Below are 18,891 nucleotides of genomic sequence, written 5' to 3'. Positions count from 1 at the left end.
ATGTGCTAGAACGTGTAGGTAAAAAGGATCAAGATTTGGGGTTTTGCAAGGTGAGTACTCTAAAATAAAGAAGAGACATGGGAACTGAGTATCTTTTTAAGGATATGATGACGAAGTTTGATCATGGACTACTGGCTAAGAAAGGACAGACATGAGCTGCAAATCAATGTGGTCTAAATGTAATTTAAAAACTGTAGTGGGAGTACTTGGGCACATAACCTAGAAGGACAGAATGTTGTCTGAGAACAGAATGCTTGTCTATATGATTTTGGAGCTGGTGAGACCAAGAAAATGAGTAGTTTAGAAACAGATAAAGTAACAATGTTTACATTCTAAGCCCCTAAGGGAAAAAAACCATATAAAATTCTCTTTATTCTTAAGTATTTCTCAAATTGTAGGTTATGATCCATTAGTGGGTAATAAAATCAATTTATGAATTGCGACCAGTATTTTTTAAAAAGAAAATAGAATAGGGTACGTGAGGTAAGACTAAGTACTCTGGATATATATGTGTAAGTATATAGTGAATCCTGATTTTGATGGGGGAGGAAATTGAAAGCCATTGCCCTCAATAATTACAAAATAAATTGATGGCATTCTTTGAAGTCCAAATGCTTTATAAACAGTATAACCATTTCTCTTTTCATGCTAAGTTAACTGAATTTTTCCTTAAGGGTCAAAAATTTCCTTCATATACCTAAACTCTGTCAGCATTGCTTGTTTTCACTTTTCAGTCATGCTTTACTTTGAATAACTGGACACATCCAAATATTCTGCCTAAGTGGACTTTATACTAGCAGTATAATATTTACTTAGTCCTTCTAATTATTTTAAAGTTTATATTTAAAATTATCTGAAACCTTTATTGTAATCTTGTTACCCAGAATTTTTTTAAAATGCTATCTTTTGTGTAATTATTAAACTATCTGGATCTAAGTTCACCAAAGGTAAGACCATGAAAACTTTCAAGAAGGCAAGAACCATTAGTCTCATTAATGTGTCATCTGCAATACATTTTTAGTCATAGTTAATGTAATTTTTTACTTTTTGTCAGACAGAATGAAAATATTTTCAGTGAAGTAGGGAGGAGGATTAGCTGACTAATAGCTAGATATAAAACATCAAGCTAGACGCTTCACCCACATCAGCTATTCCTACATGTCAGAAAGCTATCAGCAGAATAAGTTCTTATGGTTTTGACTCTGAATTGAAAGTGATTATTTCTAAAGAATGAGAATTGCAAAATATATTTTAAAACATTGTCACATCAGAGAATATCTCATACAACTCAAATAGAAGCTTATCATTAAAGCTTGTCATTTTTAAGAGAATTACCAGGAGTGAGTAAAAAGATAATAATATAGCAAACCACTTTTTTTTTCATCATTTCTCATTCAGTGCTTGAAAGATCCTGATACAGAAGGTTTTAAACACCCTCTGCTGGAGATCGGGCCCACAGCCCAGGCCGTGTCCCCTGACTGGGAATCGAACCCAGGACCTCTTGGTGCATGAGTTGAGCTCAACCACTGAGCAACACCAGCCAGGCAGTCATAACAGAATTCTTGATGAACAGTTCTCCACACCACAAAGAAATATAAATAAATAAAATTAATCCTTCATAATTTTTCATAACTTTGAAAATATTGAGTTACTTGGGCTGAAAACCTTAAAGAGCATGCTTTAGTTTTTACTTTTTTCATATACCTCATCTAATATATTTATAAGTTTTGTTGATTTCATTAAAATATACCATTAATTTTAAAAATAATAATAAAAATAAAGTTAGGCAAATGTATTACATAGCAAATATTAGAGGAGGGCCAATACTCACGGCATTTGGAGGACTGGAATTACAGATGTTATTGAGAACATTGCTAAAGAAGAGAGTATGTTTAGAAATTTTTTAACTTTTGCAGTTTATGTCATTTTGGGGGACTGGCTCTTTTGAGGTCAAATTAATCTTGTCAGGCCCCTCAAATATAGTCCAAAAATGAGCCTTTGCTATTTGTTAACAGATATGTCTGAGGTGCTTATTATTCCTATCTTCAAGTAATTCATGTCCTGAGAACAAAAGGAAATGTATTTTCATACCAACTTGTTACTTTCTTGTTTGTTTTAAATATCAAAGTACAGGCTTTATATACTCATAGAAAGAAATAAAATCCTTATCTAGTTTATGTTTAAGTCACATATAAACTATATGCATAAATACCTCTGAACAGTGTCGAAATATCATTAACAGGGATCCATTTAGTTTTAATTTTTAAGTTTAGTCTCATAAATATTCCACTTTATTAAAGCTATTTATGTTCATGAATACATAAATGTGTGTTTGATTTTCTGTGTATACTGACTTTCTCAGTGTTATATACTGTAAAACAAAAGTCCAGACTCTTAAGATTCATAAACTGAACTCTGTAAACAAAGCACAGATTTTATTCTTCAGACACACACAGTCAGTCTTGACTCTTCAATTCTATTTTAAAAATAACCACAGCCCAAAACATGTTTGGTGGAAGATTTTGAATTATAAAAATACAACTGCATTTTAATGACCTTCAATGGTTCAGTACTTGCCAGTGTTTATATAAATTCTTTTGTTTTATTTTAAATCAGCCTTTTCCCAAACTAGACATTTAAAAAGCGATATAGTATATCTGGGAGCAGCATTTAGGGTGAAGCAGATGTTAAATCGTTGTTACGAGCTGAAAGTTTACGTCCGTCCCCCTCAGATTCATATGTTGAAATTCTCCGCAATATGGTGGTAGCTGGAGGTGGAAGCTCTGAGTGCTGCTTAGGTCACAAGGGTTGGGTCCTTGTGAATGGGATTAGTGTCCTTATGAGAGTGCTCTCACCCCACCCAGCCGGAGTGGCTCGGTTAGTTGAGCGCCGTCCTGTACTCTGAAAGGTTTCACGTTTGATTCCCTGTCAGGGCACATACCTGGGTTGCGGGTTTGGTCCCCAGTATCGATATTTCTCTCTCACATCAATGTTTCTTCCTCTCTCCAAGCATGTCCTCAGATGAGGATTAAATAAATAAAAGTGTTCTCACCCCATAAACCATGTGAGGACACAAGGAGAAGACAGTCACCTATGAACCACAAAGCACACCATCACTAGACAGCAAATCTACTGGCACCTTGGTCTTGGACACTGCAGTCTCCTGAACTGTGAGAAATACATTTCTATTGTTTACAAGCCAGCCAGTCTATGGTAATTTGTCTTGCAGGTCAAACAGACTAAGACAATCATGGGAACTACCCAAATCATTATCATAACTAGTGGGTGCAGGCATTAATTATTATATGTGGGTCTTTGTTACCTATAGAGATAGATATATATTTACTATATCTTTATTGATTTCAGAGCGAGGAAGGGAGAGGGAGAGAGAAACATCAGTGACGAGAGAGTCATGGATCGGCTGCCTCCTGCACGCCCCCTACTGGGGATCAAGCCCGCAACCCGGGCATGTGCCCTGACCGGAATCGAACCGCTGAGCCACGCCGGCCAGACTATAGATATATTTTTTAGGTTTCTTTAATTATTTTATAATAACAGCTGACATAAAATATTAGTTTCAAGTATGCAACACAGCAGTTAGACATTTATATACCTTACAAAGTAATCACTCAGGTAAGTCTAGTACCCATCTGATATATAATAGTTATTACAACATTATTGACTATATTCCCTATGTGGTACTTTACATCCTCATGTCTATTTTTATAACTGGAAAGTTGTACTTCTTAATCCCTTTTACCATGTTCACCCATCACCCCCAACCCCTTCCCATCTAGCGACCATCAATTTGTTCTACCTATAAGTTTGTTTCTGAACAGAAATATAAGGAGTTAGAAAGCCAAATTCTAATACTAGCTGTGTATCCTTAGAAAAGATGCTTAAACCCTGGATTTCAGTTTCTTCAACTGGAAAATTAAGAAATTGTAATAAAATAACTCTAAAGTCTCTTCCAGATCTAAAATTCTAATTCTATAATTTTATTTCAAATAACATTTTAAATTTCAAAGGTAGGACAAAGGCAGTTTAAAAGTATTAATTAAGACACTTCTGATCCAAACAATGTTTTCACATGGGCCAGCAGAATGGAAATAAACTCTATACATTTATTTTGTAAGCAATATGGGGTACTCTGCTTTAAAGACTAGGTGTATTCTGAAAAGTTGAATATATATTTATTTTGATAAATATCAATCTTTGCAGCAAATCCACTAGTTAGGATTTTGTATAGCTTTTTTTCTTAAAGAGACACAATAAGCATCATGTAAAATAATATTGTTAGCAATATTAAGTTATGAAACTTTATATTTCTAACGAGAGTACTATTTCCTGCCTCTTTATAAATATTTATTTACAAGAGCTTATTATTCTATTTTCACTCTATAGGCTGACATAGTCCAATCCACATTTTCTTTTTAAAATTTTTCAATTACGGTTTCTCATTAGAGAAAAGGAAAGGAGTCAGATTGTAATTGAATATGAAAGCTGACTCTTAGCACTATATATTGCCATCTTTATTTATAAAACAAACCACAATAGATGATTCAAGCATAAAACCATTTAAGGTGCATCATTTTCAAGTAAAAAGGGTGGATGAGTTCTGTTAGATGAAGAGGACAGTATTTTATTCAGATCTTTTTCTAAGATGACTTGTTAGTACCTTCCACATGCATTCTAAAACAATACACATTTTAAGACTGCAACCTGAATTCTTGTTACAAACCAAGCCAGGAAGCATTTTCATCACAATGCCAAACCTACACAAATCACTAAAGACGTTATTAGATAAATTAGAGGTTTAAAAGTACATCCTTCCTGACACTGGCAATGTGGGCGTCGGCACAGCACCCACAGCTGGGTTTCAGCAGCCTTGGCATAGCATTGCTAAGGTAATAAAAATTCTTGAAGGTGGGACGTTCCCATCAATTAACTTTGAGAGAGATTCATCTGGCGCAGCTTAGTCGTAGCCCACATTTTATGATGCTATCTCCTCAGTATGTCCTTGCTGGGGGGCAACACTTAAATACTGAATTTCTGATCACCTCCCCCCAAGTTAGTCTAGAACACCACATTAAACTGAAAAAATAAAGAAGGCAAATTCTCCGCCTGGCTTGATATTTTTCTTAGTGGACTAAATGAAGTTAAAATCAGCACTGAGTTTTTTCCTCTTTAAGCTATTTTCTTTCTATGGCAACCTCTAGGAATGCCACCTGGGTGCCCACATATCACAGCTTCTCTTAGCTGTTCTGAATCTAAATGATGTTACCTACCAAATGACTAGTTCCTGCAGTTCTGGGTTAGGGATCCTCACAACAGAAATCTCATTCCCTACTGCTAGTATCAATGTAATTTTCACAACCATTTGTTCACATTGACCAGTTTGACATTCAAGCAAAACCAACAGTGTACTAAGTTTTCTGTGAATAGCAATCTAGACGTTAAGCACTTACCAAAGATCAAACTACCAGTAGTGCCACAAGACCACAAAAAATGAGAGCTTAGCAGTAACTAGCTTTCTTGTCATCCTCCCTCCATAACCAATAGTAGTAGCAAGTTTACTGAAACTTGTCAGCATCACAATGCCAAATCCCACAGACTCTTCTCAGGTCCACCTCATTTGGCGGCATCTGACCACTGATATTCCCTCTACTCTGATGCACTTTCGTCAGGATCTGGAACATCATACACTCCTGTTACTCACGGGCTCTGTCTTCTCAGCCTCCTTTGATGGTTCTTATTCTTCTGTCACTTGTAACTCCTCTCACTATGTTGCAAGTCTTTTTCTTTTTGCATAGCCTTTATCAACTTATAGTACACTGTATGAATTTATTATGTTTATTGTTTATGTCTCCATTCTTCCTCCCACCAGACTGCAAATGTTTTTTCTCTGCTTTTGGTCATTGATGCCTAATGGCCAGATCAGTGCCTAGCATACTGATCAATAAATATTTGCTGAATGAATAAACTTCTGTCTTTCTGATTTATAAGTGCTTAAACCATTCCCTAACTTCTTATAATCAATGTTTGTTAAGAGTAGAAAATCAATATATTTACAAGAGAGTATTCTGCATATGTTGAATTTGTATATGTATGCTATGAAACTTGGGTAATACCAGTAAATAGGTGATAACCACTGGCAAACAGGAATTATGGTCATATTTATACTTTTGTTGCCAACTCTAACTGTTGTACGCTGAGGTCTCATTTATATTAGAGACTTTAGTCCTTCTCTCTAAAAGACAGTGTATTTATATTTCAAAAGTATGTATGGTTTAAAAAAACTATTTTAATCTTCAATGTTTTATTGATTTTTAGAGAGAGAGGAAGGGGGGGAGAGAGAAAATGATACACAATGATCCTTTGAAAGACAACTAGAAATAGAACCCTATTTAATGGTTCTAGAAATCCATGCTACTATTTCTGGACATTAAGTACTAACCTGTTCCATATACATTCTGAATACAATATTGATAAAGTTATATCATATCTTGTTTTCCAAAAAAATGGTAAGAGTAGCTACAATTTTCTGAGTTTCTATTACATTCCAGCTAATGTAATATACTAAAAACTTTACATCTTTTGGCTCTTTTAATTTTCACAGTAACAATATGAATAGAATGTATCTGAAATTCCTAGCTAAAGAACCTGACGATTATAGAAGTTAATAGTAGAGCTACATTTTAAACCCAGGTTTATAAGTTCTGAAAGCCATATCGTAAACCTCTAACAGTATATATATATAAGCATACCTTGAAAATAGTGCCAGACCACTGGAATAAAGTGAGTAGTGCGGTAAAACAAGTGGTAAGATCTAGGAAACTAGTGACCCAACACAGAGAGCTCCATAAGGAAGTCCTGTGGCTTTCACTACACTATTATCTGTGTCCATGGTTTATTTTCTTGACCTATTAACTTATTTTTTAGATTTTTGCTACATCACATCCTCCTATAGTTTTACTACCTTCTACTATATCCCTTATCCTCCCAATTTTTTTGAGTCATATAATATCTACACTGTCAGAGTTTATAGCATACAAATTCTGTCCTAGAATAGTAAGCTCAATATTAATCCTATAGATTCAACACACACATCAGGTCTTTCGCTATATTTTCTTTATCAATAGGTTAGCTAAAGTGTGTCCTCTAGTAGTTTATCAAGAAAGCATCAGGGAGATTGTATTTTCTGAGTCTTGCATGTTAAAAATGTCTGTTTATTTTTTTCACCTGAACAACAGTTTGGCTAGATAAAAATTCTTAGGTCACACTTTTTGTCCTTGGGGACTTTATATATATTGCTCCACTGTCTTCTGACACTGAACTTTTCTGAGAAGAATTCTGAAGCCTATCTGAATCTCTCTCTCCCCTTCATATATTTGTTCTTTTTCTCTGGAGTAATGTAAAAACTTTTTTAGCCTAGTCAGTTTGGCTCAGTAGTGAGAGCATCGGCCCTTGGAGTGAAGGGTCTCGGGTTTGATTCTGACCAAGGGCATGTACCTCATACCTTGGTTGCAGACTTGATCCGCAGCCCCAATTGATGTGTCTCTCTCACATCAATGTTTCTCTTTATCTCGCTCTCTCACTCCCACTCTTTCTGAAAAGCAGTGGGGGGGAAATATATATATATATCCTCGGGTGAGGATTAAAATTTTTTTTCCAGTCCAATAGAATTACTAGATAGTGCCTTGATATTGTTCTATGTCAGTTTTTCCTGGCTCATGATGTGCCCTCTCAACGTACAGATTCAAGTGTGCATTTGTTTCTGAAGTTTCCTTGAAAAATTTCTTGCTCTGCCTTGAAGATGCTGCAGCCCTGGCTGTGCTCAGCCATGGTCAACGCCACTGTGTTCTTCCACATTGTCATCAACTGTGAGCCCTTGGGCTGTGTCTCCTTCAAGCTGTTGGTAGACAAAGTTCCAAAGACAGCAGAAAACTTTCATGCTCTGAGAACTGGGGAGAAAGGATTTGGTTGTAAAGATTCCTGCTTTCACAGAATTAATCTGGGATTTATGTGCCAGTGTGGTGACTTCACATGCGATGATGGCACAGGTGGCAAGTCCATCTATGGGGAGAAATTTGATGACGAGAATTTCACTCTGAAGCATACAGGTCCTGGCATCTTGTCCATGGCAAATGCCGGACCCAACACAAACAGTTCCATTTTTCATCTGCACTGCCAAGACTGAGTGGTTGGATGGCAAGCATGTGGTCTTCAGCCAGGTGAAAGATGGCATGGATATTGTGGAAGCCATGGAGTGCTTTGGGTCCAGGAATGCCAAGTCCAGGAAGAAGATCGCCATTGCTGGACAACTCTAATAAATTTGACTTGTGTTTTATCTTAACCACCAAGCCATTCTTTCTGTAGCTCAGGAGAGCGCCCCTTTATCCCCATTTGCTTGGAATGTTCTATAATCTTTGCACTCTCACTGCAGTTCATTGGGTTCCCTATTGTCCTTACCCTCTCTAAGGAATAAAAACTAAACAATAATTGTAAATAAAAACTAAACAGTAATTGTAAAAAGAAAAATATATTTAAATATTGCATTCTATTATTTGAGTTTGATCCTTCAGGGACAGTTATTTTCCTTTATGAGTGCGCCACATCTAACATTGACTCTCCATTCCTTTTAAATACTTGGTTAATTTCCATTTCATTTTGTTCATTTTTTTTCCTCAATTTTCCCCTCCATGTACATTACTATGTTTTTCAGAATTGTCTATTCTCCTGTAAGAGACTGTTTGGAGATTCGCCATATTATTGTATATCAATAGTCCACTTCTTTTTTAAAAAAATCCTCACCCGAGGAGATGCCTTTATTGATTTTAGAGAGAGACGAAGAGGGAGAGAGAGGAACGACATGAAAGTGAAACATCGATCAGTTGCCTCCTACACACGCCCCAAACAGGAATCGAATCGAAAACCTGGGAATCAAACCTACAACCTTTTGGGATGGCGCTCTAGCCAGCTGAGCCACACTGGCCAGGGCGCACTCCTTTTTTATTGCTGAGTCATTCTCCATTGTGTTAATATACTACAGTTTGCTTATTTTCCTGTTGGTGGATATGTGGGCTGTATCCAGTCTTTGGCTGTAGTTAGTAAAGCTGCTCTAAACATTCTGGTGGAAGTGATTGTACCATTTTGACAAGCCCATTGACAATGTTTAGAGTTCCAGTTATTCCACATCTTCACCAGCATTTGTTGTTGTCAGTCTTTTTAATTTTATCAATTCTGGTTGGTATGTAGTAGTATCTTATTGTGATTTTAACTTGCGATCAAATCCTTTTTTTAGAGTTGAGATAGCCCAAACTGCATGCTCAGTGATTGAGCACTGACCTATGAACCAGGAGATCACTGTTTGATTCCCGGTCAGGGCACATGCCAGGGTTGCGGGCTCCATCCTCATTAGGGGGCGAGCAGGAGGCAGCTGATCAATGGCTTTCTCTCATCATTGATGTTTCTCTCTCTCTCTCTCTCTCTCCCTCTCCCTTCCTTTCTCTGAAATCAATAAAGACATATTTTTTAAAAAGAAAACCTCCCCTCATCATTGAAAAAAAAAAGTTGAGATAATATAAGTAACTAATATGTAATAAATCATAATAATATAATTATTTCTTTCAGATGTGAAATAGTCCTGCTAGCAGTATCAGAATACGTCTTAGCCAAATAGTACATTTTTCCCTAATAAGAGCTTTTTTTGCTTCTGGTTGTATTTGCCAGACAAAGCAATTCTACTTTAAAAAAATTTTTTTAATTGATTTTTAGAGAGAGAGGAGGGGAGAGGAAAAAAGAGAAACATCAATGTGAATGGATCTATCAGCCACCTCCTGCACGCACCATACCAGAGACTGGGCCCGAAACCTGGGCATGTGCCCTGACTGGGAATTGAACCAGCAACTTTTTGGCACATGAGATGACAGACAACCAGCTGAGCCACACTGGCCAGGACAAAGCAATTCTACTTTAAAAAGCAGACACATTGTTAAGTGACAATCTTTTATTATATCTATATCAATGGATATGGTCATATAAATTTGATATTGCCAAGTTGACAGAAAAACAAATGTCACAAATTAACTAATTGATGTCTGATAACTTGATAATATCTTGATACTCAATACCCTAATAATCTTAGGTTTAAAGCAGAAATATCCGTTTATATCATGAATGTATTCTAAAGTAACAGAAAAAAGAATAGAGGATACCATTTCATGAAAACTCATTGCTTCAGGTGGTCATGTGGGGAGGAAATATGATTGAAACAAAGAAAATATTTAATCATGGAACTTGGCAACACCAATATGTGTCAAAAAATGTTACAGAATTACAAATATATATAAAACTGTTAAATTAGGAGATTCATTATCAGAGGACTATGGATGTAGTAAAGGATAATTTACTGAGAGTAAGTGAAATTAAGAGTATGTATACCTAAAACTGGTTCCATCAAAAAGATGTACTATTTTTATCATCATAGCCTTACAAAGACAGCTTACTTTATTTTTTATGACCTTCCAGTAAGAAAAATGGCCTGCTTTCTTTTGTTAAATGAACACAGTATTCTTAAAAATGCTTTCTACAAAGGTATATTCTTGGCCATTTTAAGTGTACAGTTCAGTGGTATTAAATACATTCATACATTCATAATGTTGTGCAACCATCACCAACATCCATGTCCACAACTCTTCTCACCTTGTAAAAGTGAAACTCTATACTCATTAAACAATAGCCACCACCACCCCAGCCCTTGGCAACCACCATTCTTTCTGTCTCTATGGTTTTTATATGAGGTACTTTAAGTACCTCATATAAATGAAATCATACAGTATTTGTCTTTTTGTGACTGGCTTATTTCACTTAGTGTAATGTCCTCAAGGTTCATCCATGTAGCATGTGTCAGAATTTCATTCCTTTTTAAGGCTAAACAATATTCCATTGTATATATATATATCACATTTTGTTTATCCACTCATCTCTTTTATTTATTTATTTTTATGTTTTTATTGATTTCAGAGAGAGGAAGGGAGAGGGAGAGAGAAACAGAAATATCAATGATAAGAGAGAATCATCAATTGGCTGCCTCCTGCACACCCCCTACTGTGGATCAAGCCCAAAACCCAGGCATGTACCCTGACCAGGAATCCAACAGTGACCTCCTGGTTCTTAGGTCGATACTCAGCCACTGAGTACACCAGCCAGGCTCCATTGATCTGCTGATGGACGCTTGGGTTACTTCCACATTTTAACTGTTGTGAAAAGTGCTCCTATGAACATAGGTGTACAAATATCTCTTTGAGGCCTCACTTTCAATTCTTTTGGATGTATACCCAGAAGTGGAATTGCTGGTTCATATGTTAGTTCTATTTTTAATTTTTTGAGGAACTGCCATACTGTTTTCCATAGCAGCTGTACAATTTTACATTGCTATGAACCATGCACAAGGGTTCCAATTTCTCCGTTTCCTCACTGGCACTTGTTATACTGTTTTCTTTTTGATAGTAGCTGTCTTAATGGGTGTGAGATGGTATTTCATTGTAGCTTCAATTTGCATTTCCCTAATGATTAGTGATGTTGAGCATTTTTTTCATGTGCTCATTAGCCATTTGTATATCTTCTTTGAGGAAATTTCTACTCAACTCCTTTGCTTATTTTTAAACTGGATTTGTTTTTCTGTTGTCAAGTTTTAGGAGTTCTCTATATATTTTGGATATTAATCCCTTACCGGATATATGATTTACAAATATATTCTTCCATTTTGTGGGTTGCCTTTTTCCTCTGTTGATAGTGTATTTTGATGCAAAAAAATTAATTTTCACGAAGTCCAATTTGTCTGTTTTCTCTTTTGTTGCCTGTGCCTTTGGTGTCATATCAAAAAAAAATCATTGTAAAATACAATGTTATAAAGCTTTTGCCCTAGGTTTTCTTGTAGGAGTTTTACTGTTTTAGGTCGTATATTTAGGTCTTTGACCCATTTTTAGTAAACTTTTGTGTATGGTGTTAGGTAAGCATCCAACTTCATTCTTCTGCAAGTGGATATCCAGTTTTCCTAGCACCATTTGCTGAAAGACTGTCCTCTGCCTATTGAATGGTCTTGGCACCCGTCATAAATAATATGATCATATATGCAAGGGTTTATGTCTGGGCTCACTTCCGTTCCATTGGTGTGTATGTCTTTATGCCAGCACCACACTGGTTTTGATAATTGTAGCATTACAGTACATTGCTAAAATCAGGACTTTTGAGTCCTCTGGTTTTTTTCTTTTTCAAGATTGTTTTGGCAACTTGGGTCCCTTGAGATTCCATGTGAATTTTAGAATAGGTTTCTCTATTTCGGGGGGGGAGGGGAAATCTTTGGAATTTGGATAGGGATTGCATTGAATTTGTATTTTGCTTTGGGTAGTACTGACATCTTAACAATATTACATATTCCAATCCATGAATATGGGATGTCTCCCCATTTATATGTCTTTAATTTGTTTCAGCAATGTTTTGTAGTTCATTGTACAAGTCTTTTACCTCCTTGGTTAAGTTATTTCCTAAGTATTTTATTCTTTTTGATGCTATTGTAAATGGAATTGTTTTTGTGATTTCCTTTTCAGATTGTTCATTATTTGTGTATGAAAATACAACTGATTTTTGTGGGTTCAATTTGTACCCTGCTGCTTTGCAAAATTCATGTATTAGTTCTATCAGGTTGTTTGTTTGTTTGTTTGTTTTTTGTGGAACCTTTAGGGTTTTCTACATTTAAGCACATATCATCCTCAGATCATTTTGTGTTTTTGTTTCCGATTTGGATGCCTTTTATTTTGTTTTCTCGCCTAATTTTTTTGACTAGAACTTCCAGCACTGTGTTGAAAAGAGTGGGGAAAGCAGGCAGTGCTATGTTTACTAGAAGTGGTGATAGTTCTGTTCTCATTTATGGTTCAGTTAGAATGGTTGGAGTCTTAAATATATTAACGTCCCAGTTTATTTATATAACATTTAGACCTCATAACTGTAGCTCATAAACACAATGTCTTTTCTGTATTTTATCTAGATTTAGATTTTGGGTTTAAGAGGCAAAGATCATTGCTGAATTTGAATCTTTAAAAGTACCTGAATAAATATTTCTTATTCAGTTTAGAAATCTGCATTTTAAAAAATATGCATTGTTTGTAAAAATCTATTTTAGGGAATTTATGGTAGGTAAAAAGCACCCCACTAAAAATCATAAATTAAACATGAATCAGAATGATTATAGCATTAAATCTAGCCTTACATAAAAAAGATTTTCTTCTACTTGACACAAATTCCAATCATCTAAGTAATCTCTCTCTGAGAAAGGAATATGCCCTTAGGAATTCTACCAGTTAAGTAGTTCAATTTCTGAAGGAACTATTTTTAAATAAGCCTTAAATATGCACCAAACCCCCAATACAGTTGGCAGCTTCAGAAAAGCTTAATTACCCTGTTGTTCTTTTAATCATGCAAAGAAACCAATCCATGACTATCATGGTATTTATTACCTGCTGTGAACACAGTCAAGTGGATTCCCCACTGTTAAATTCAGAAAATAAACTGGGGGTGTGTGTGGATAGGAATGCTGACAGGGGAAGTAACAAAATACAGTAACTAGGGACAAAATGAGAATCTCAACCTGGTTTTTGATACTGAGAAAGATCTGAAAAACTATTTTCATTAATTATATTAAAATATCTAGGAAAATACATTTATTCATAGTGGTAAAATAAATTCAGACTAAGGACAGATTATTTTGCTAAGATTTTTTAAAAATGCTGTTCCTTAGAGAACCAGAGAATAAAATTACAATTGGACTTTGAAATGATCTGGTAAGGTCAATAAATGAAAACAAAAAACTTAAAAAACAAGAACAAGATAAAAGATGGATCATAAAACATTTTTCTTTTTTGCAGAGGAACAATAATAGTACAAAGTACGTATTAATCTCATAATGAGAAGAAGAAATAATTGGCAGTAGACACTATAGCAGGGTTCAAAATCATTTTACTTCCCAGCTTTAGCTTCCCTTCAGAAGTCACCGTAAAATTGGTTCTGTGCTACTTAAGTTAAAAGAAGAGTAGAGGTATCAAGCTGAGCAAATCTGATTGCAGAGAGCTATTTTCTATTTTAAAATGGTTTTTGGAAAGATGTCTCCTTAATGGAAGTGCTGTATTATAACCTTAACCATAGCAACATGTCTGGGCATCCCCTTAAGAAAAACTGTCATAGAATTAAATAGACTGGAAGAAATAGGAGAAAGTATTATGTATTAAAAAAATAAAATGCTGCAATCCTCTAGCTAGGAAAACAAACATAAACAAATAGACAATAACAATAGCAACAATTATAATTATTAACTCAAGGTCTGATGGGGGGGAAATCTCATGCATCAGGTGTATTCTTTAATTTTCAATGAATACGGACAGTTCTTGTAGTTGCTCTGTTAACTAGCTAATTATTATATAGCATCACATATTTGTATGGAACTTTATGTTTACAAAAGGTCTTCACATATATTACCTTGGTTATCCCTTAACAAACCCTGTGAGGTAAGTATAATAGGTATTAAAATGTAAAATAGAATTGGAAGGAACCACAGAAGTCATCTAGTAAACCTTCAGTTTGCAGGTAGGAATGTCTTTCTATAGTATTGCTAACATCTGATTACATTAGTTAGCTTCTGTTATTTTTTTAATGACAGGAAATTCTCAAAGGCTCTCGAAGAATGAACAAGGCTTAGCTAAGTATTTTCTTAAACAGGATCAGGAAAACAGCAACAGAAAATTCTACCTCCATCAGCTATATTCTGTTTATTAAGAATTTATTATGTGCTAGGCACTGTCTTGTCATGTGATGCACATGATCTCATTTAATCCATACAACAACCTTTAAGGAGCAGCTAACAGCTGCTTAATTGGCATATTTTGCTTGAAACTATTTTTTCCAAAGCTATTTAATGACCTTTAAAATCTATTTAAATAGAGCACTTCTGCCCTGCCAGCATGGTTTAGTGGCTGAGCATCAACCTATGATCCAGGAGATAGTGGTTCAATTCCTGGTCAGGGCACATGTCCAAGTTGCAGGCTCAACCCCCAGTAGGGGACATGCAGGAGGCAGCCAATCAATGACTCCCTCATCACTGATGTTTGTTTCTCTCTCTCCCTCTTCCTCTCTCTGAAATCTATAAAGACATATTTAAAAATAAATAAATAGCCCGGCCGGGTGTGGCTCAGCGGTTGAGCATCGACCTAGGATCCAGGCGATCGGGGTTTGATTCCCGGTCAGGGCACATGCCCGGGTTGTGGGCTCGAACAATGACTCTCTCATCATTGATGTTTCTGTCTCCCTCTCCTTTCCTCTCTCTGAAATCAATAAAGATATATTAAATAAAAAAAAAGGATAATGAGAAAATAATACAGTTTTAAAAAATAATAAAAATAAATAAATAAATAAAGCACTTCTGAGAATACATGTTGAATAGAGGCATAGCTAAAGATAAAATATGATTATATCCATTTTGTAGATGTAAAAAATGAGTTAAGTGAATTAGTCACATTTAGGAAGTAATGGGGTAGCACCTAGAACACAGATCCTCGATCTACCAATCCAGTATTAATCTCACTCCACACTGCAAGGCAGGTGAGCTACAATGCATTTTAATAGAGAGAAATATTATAAAAGTCCCTTAAATCTGTTTTGGAATATAACAATATTGGGGCTTTTTAATTTATTGATTTTAGAGAAAGGGAGGGAGGCAGGGAGAGTGAGTGAGAGGGAGAGAGAGATTTGCTGTTCCACTTACTTAGGCATCATTGGTTGATTCTTGTATGTGCCCTGACTGGAAACCAAACTCACAACCTTGGCGTATGGGGATGACGCTCTAACCAACTGAACCACCCAGTCAGGGCAACAACAGTGTTTCATACAGCCACCTCTAAGTTGAATGAATTATAAAGATATGAAATTCAGGACTTTTACAAAGTAACAAAGACTATGTGATTCAATATGGTCTTTGGCCATTGCAACTGATATACCTGCAGATCACTACAAAAACAAGCACAAACAGACAAAGCCCGCCTTCCTCTTCTCTCTCCCCCTCAACCCTCTCCTCCTCTCCACCTTTCAACAATCTTTGATGCTAAGTAGTGAATAAGACTGGACAATAAGGAGAAATGTTAGAAATCCAGGTTTACATTAACTTCGCCACAGATTATGTGTAGTACTTTTTAGTGAGTACAGTCTATGGAAAATAGACAAAACTTTCTGAAAATCAGGTCTTGTTCACATTATCTCCATATCAAAAACTTTTAAATTCATCACATCATGTTAACATGATTTACCACTGGTAATATTAACCTTGATCAACTGGGTCATAAGACAGTGTTTTCTAGGTTTTTCTATACTCTTTAATTTAGAAGTGAGTCACCCCTCAATGTGGGTCTGGGTTAACTCCGTCTCCAGGAAAAAGGCAATTCACTTCTGTGATTTCTTCTCAAAAACCTATAACTATAGTCTAGTCATTTGGAAAACATCAGATAAGCCCAAATTGAAGGACATTCTGTAAAACGCCTGGCCAGGGTTCCTTAAGACTGTCAAGGTCATAGGAAACTAGAAAAGACTGAGCAACTGTCATAGACTAGAAGAGACTAAGGAGACGTGACGATTAAATGCAATATGGTATTCTGGATTGGGTCCTGGAACAGAAAAAGGACGTTAGTGGAAAAACTATGAAATCCCAATTAAGTCTGGAGTTTAGTTAATAGTAATGTGCCAATGCTGGTTTCTTAGTTTTGTCAAAGGTCCCATGGTAATGTAAGACGTTAATGTTAGCAGAAACTGGATAAGAGGTAAATGGGGAAATTATCTTACAAGCTTCCTGTAAATCTAAAATTATTCAAAACAAAAGTTTACTTTTTAAAATACTGCTCAAGGCTACACGCTTATAAATTCATTCATTACCTTGCTGACCATCTCCTACAATTCTGCTCTTTCCTCAATCCACTCCAGCCATCCTGGCCTCTTTGTTATTCCTCAAATATACTAATAATGTACTCACTTCAGGCCCTCTACTGTGCATCATTTCCTCTGCCTGGAATGATCTTTCTTCAGATATTCATATGGCTCAACCCCTCATTTCCTTCATGTCTCTTTCAAATGTAAACTGTGTATTTAAAAAAAACAAAACAAAACAAAAAACAGCTCCTTACCGTCTTTCTTATTACTTATTTCTGAATATATTGTCTGTCTCCCTCCTGTTCTCCACAGGGGCGCAGTCAGTTTTGTTCACTGCTTTATCGCCAGCACCTAGTATATAGTAGGCACTCAATAAGTATTTGTTGAATAAATGGATTACCTCATATTAAAAACAGGTTTTAAAAATCCTTCAGGGATATCTTCATTTTATAAGGACAAAACCTTAAACCAAAGGAACAAACCTCTGATGTTGTAATTGTAGAGATCATTATTAATCAATAGAAGTACTTATAAACATAACAGAACAGCTTTCAAACCACCCCTTGAAATTGTGTAGATTAGTGCTTATGCATCTGGTCCTAAAGCCTACTCCATTCTTTTGTACACAGGAACATGGTTTAATGTTATCCCCTATTCCCATTACAATGAAATTAGAGCGAAGAAATGTATAGAGATTATTTAAGTTAATATGATCACAGCCAAAGCGGAAAATTAAAGCCTCCTCTTTGAACACGTGCCTTATGGATAGGACACCCTCAAACACCTTTAGGACAGTGATATTTTTAAATAGGAAGGCCTCAAAGCTAGTTTCTCAGATTTGGTAGGAGCATATGTTATTCAGACAATAATGGTGCCAAATCATACTATATTCTTTAATTTTAGATTTTAGCTTGGAAGACCAAAACCCAAGAGCTAGTTTTAATTCTGATAGTCATATTAAAATCTGTTTCTAACAAGCACTGTATGGCATCAGAATGGTATCTCATCCGTACCTACAGCTAAGCAGCACAAACCCCAGTGTTCTTGTGTCAGCCAGCCAACTGCTTCCACTACATCACATTCCCACTCTCTGCCAAACTGTTTATGCAGCAGGCAAGGTTACTAAAAAAGAACTAAAATGGTTCTCAGAAGCAAAAAGTGTTTTATTACATTTAAGGCCCAAGGTAAAGTACAGGTCAGGTAATCTCAAAGGTATCGAGATAACTGGAATTACTAACAAAACTGTGCCAATCTGCATGTTTCTGCTGGGTGAAAAGACTAACGAGTCATTCATTTATTCAATTAATATTTATCAAGTGCTTGCAAACACACACCATTGGATCATCCCTTTTGTGCTGTGTGGCCCAGAAAGATATATATAACCCAGTGACCACCCTCAAGTAGTTTATAGTCCATTAAGATAATTAAAACTTCATTCCAGTGTACAGGTCTTTCTTATACAGTATTTCACTTGATCATGTTTGGCAGGTATCATGGTCTCTACTTGCCAGGTGAAAAAATTAGAGTTGGAAAAGGTTAAGAATCTTGCCCAATTACACAGAGCAAGTGGTAGAATAGTATAGTCATAATATGTAGGAGATCAGAGGAGGGGGAAATTACTTCTAGCAAGGGTAGTAATCTTTTTTCCTACCACTGGCTTGTATTTTTACATTTGGAATCTGATTTATAGGCTTAATCTTCAACAGACTTAACTCTGCCCTAAATCCAAAAGGTCTTTCTCACAGGGATACCACTACCCTTTACCCAAATTAGCTGCATGTCTAAGAATTCAGCAGGTCTTACCTCATGATTAAAAGCATTGGTTTTGAATTTGGATTAAAATCTGTGCTCTAATACATACTACCTATGTGACCTTGACAAGTCATTTAAACTCCTGAAATTTTTATTCATGTGTAAAATGGGCCT

General features: G+C 35.8%; 2 protein-coding genes and 1 pseudogene across 3 annotated transcripts in view; 2 read left to right on the top strand and 1 right to left on the bottom strand.

Moving 5' to 3' along the window:
• Nucleotides 1-18,891, top strand: part of TRIM37 (tripartite motif containing 37) — a 161,286-nt gene that overhangs the window by 85,723 nt on the left and 56,672 nt on the right. The gene's annotated exons all lie outside the window — the stretch shown is intronic.
• The window catches only part of PPM1E (protein phosphatase, Mg2+/Mn2+ dependent 1E), an 84,898-nt gene that overhangs the window by 23,918 nt on the left and 42,089 nt on the right, over nt 1-18,891 (bottom strand). The window lies entirely within an intron of this gene.
• On the top strand, nt 5,517-9,139 carry LOC107535277 (peptidyl-prolyl cis-trans isomerase A pseudogene; annotated as a pseudogene).

This window comes from Miniopterus natalensis, chromosome 17 (assembly GCF_054644295.1).
Source record: "Miniopterus natalensis isolate mMinNat1 chromosome 17, mMinNat1.hap1, whole genome shotgun sequence".
Lineage (NCBI taxonomy): Eukaryota > Metazoa > Chordata > Mammalia > Chiroptera > Miniopteridae > Miniopterus > Miniopterus natalensis.
Note: the sequence above shows the minus strand (reverse complement) of the source record. Positions and strands in the feature narration are given on the sequence as shown.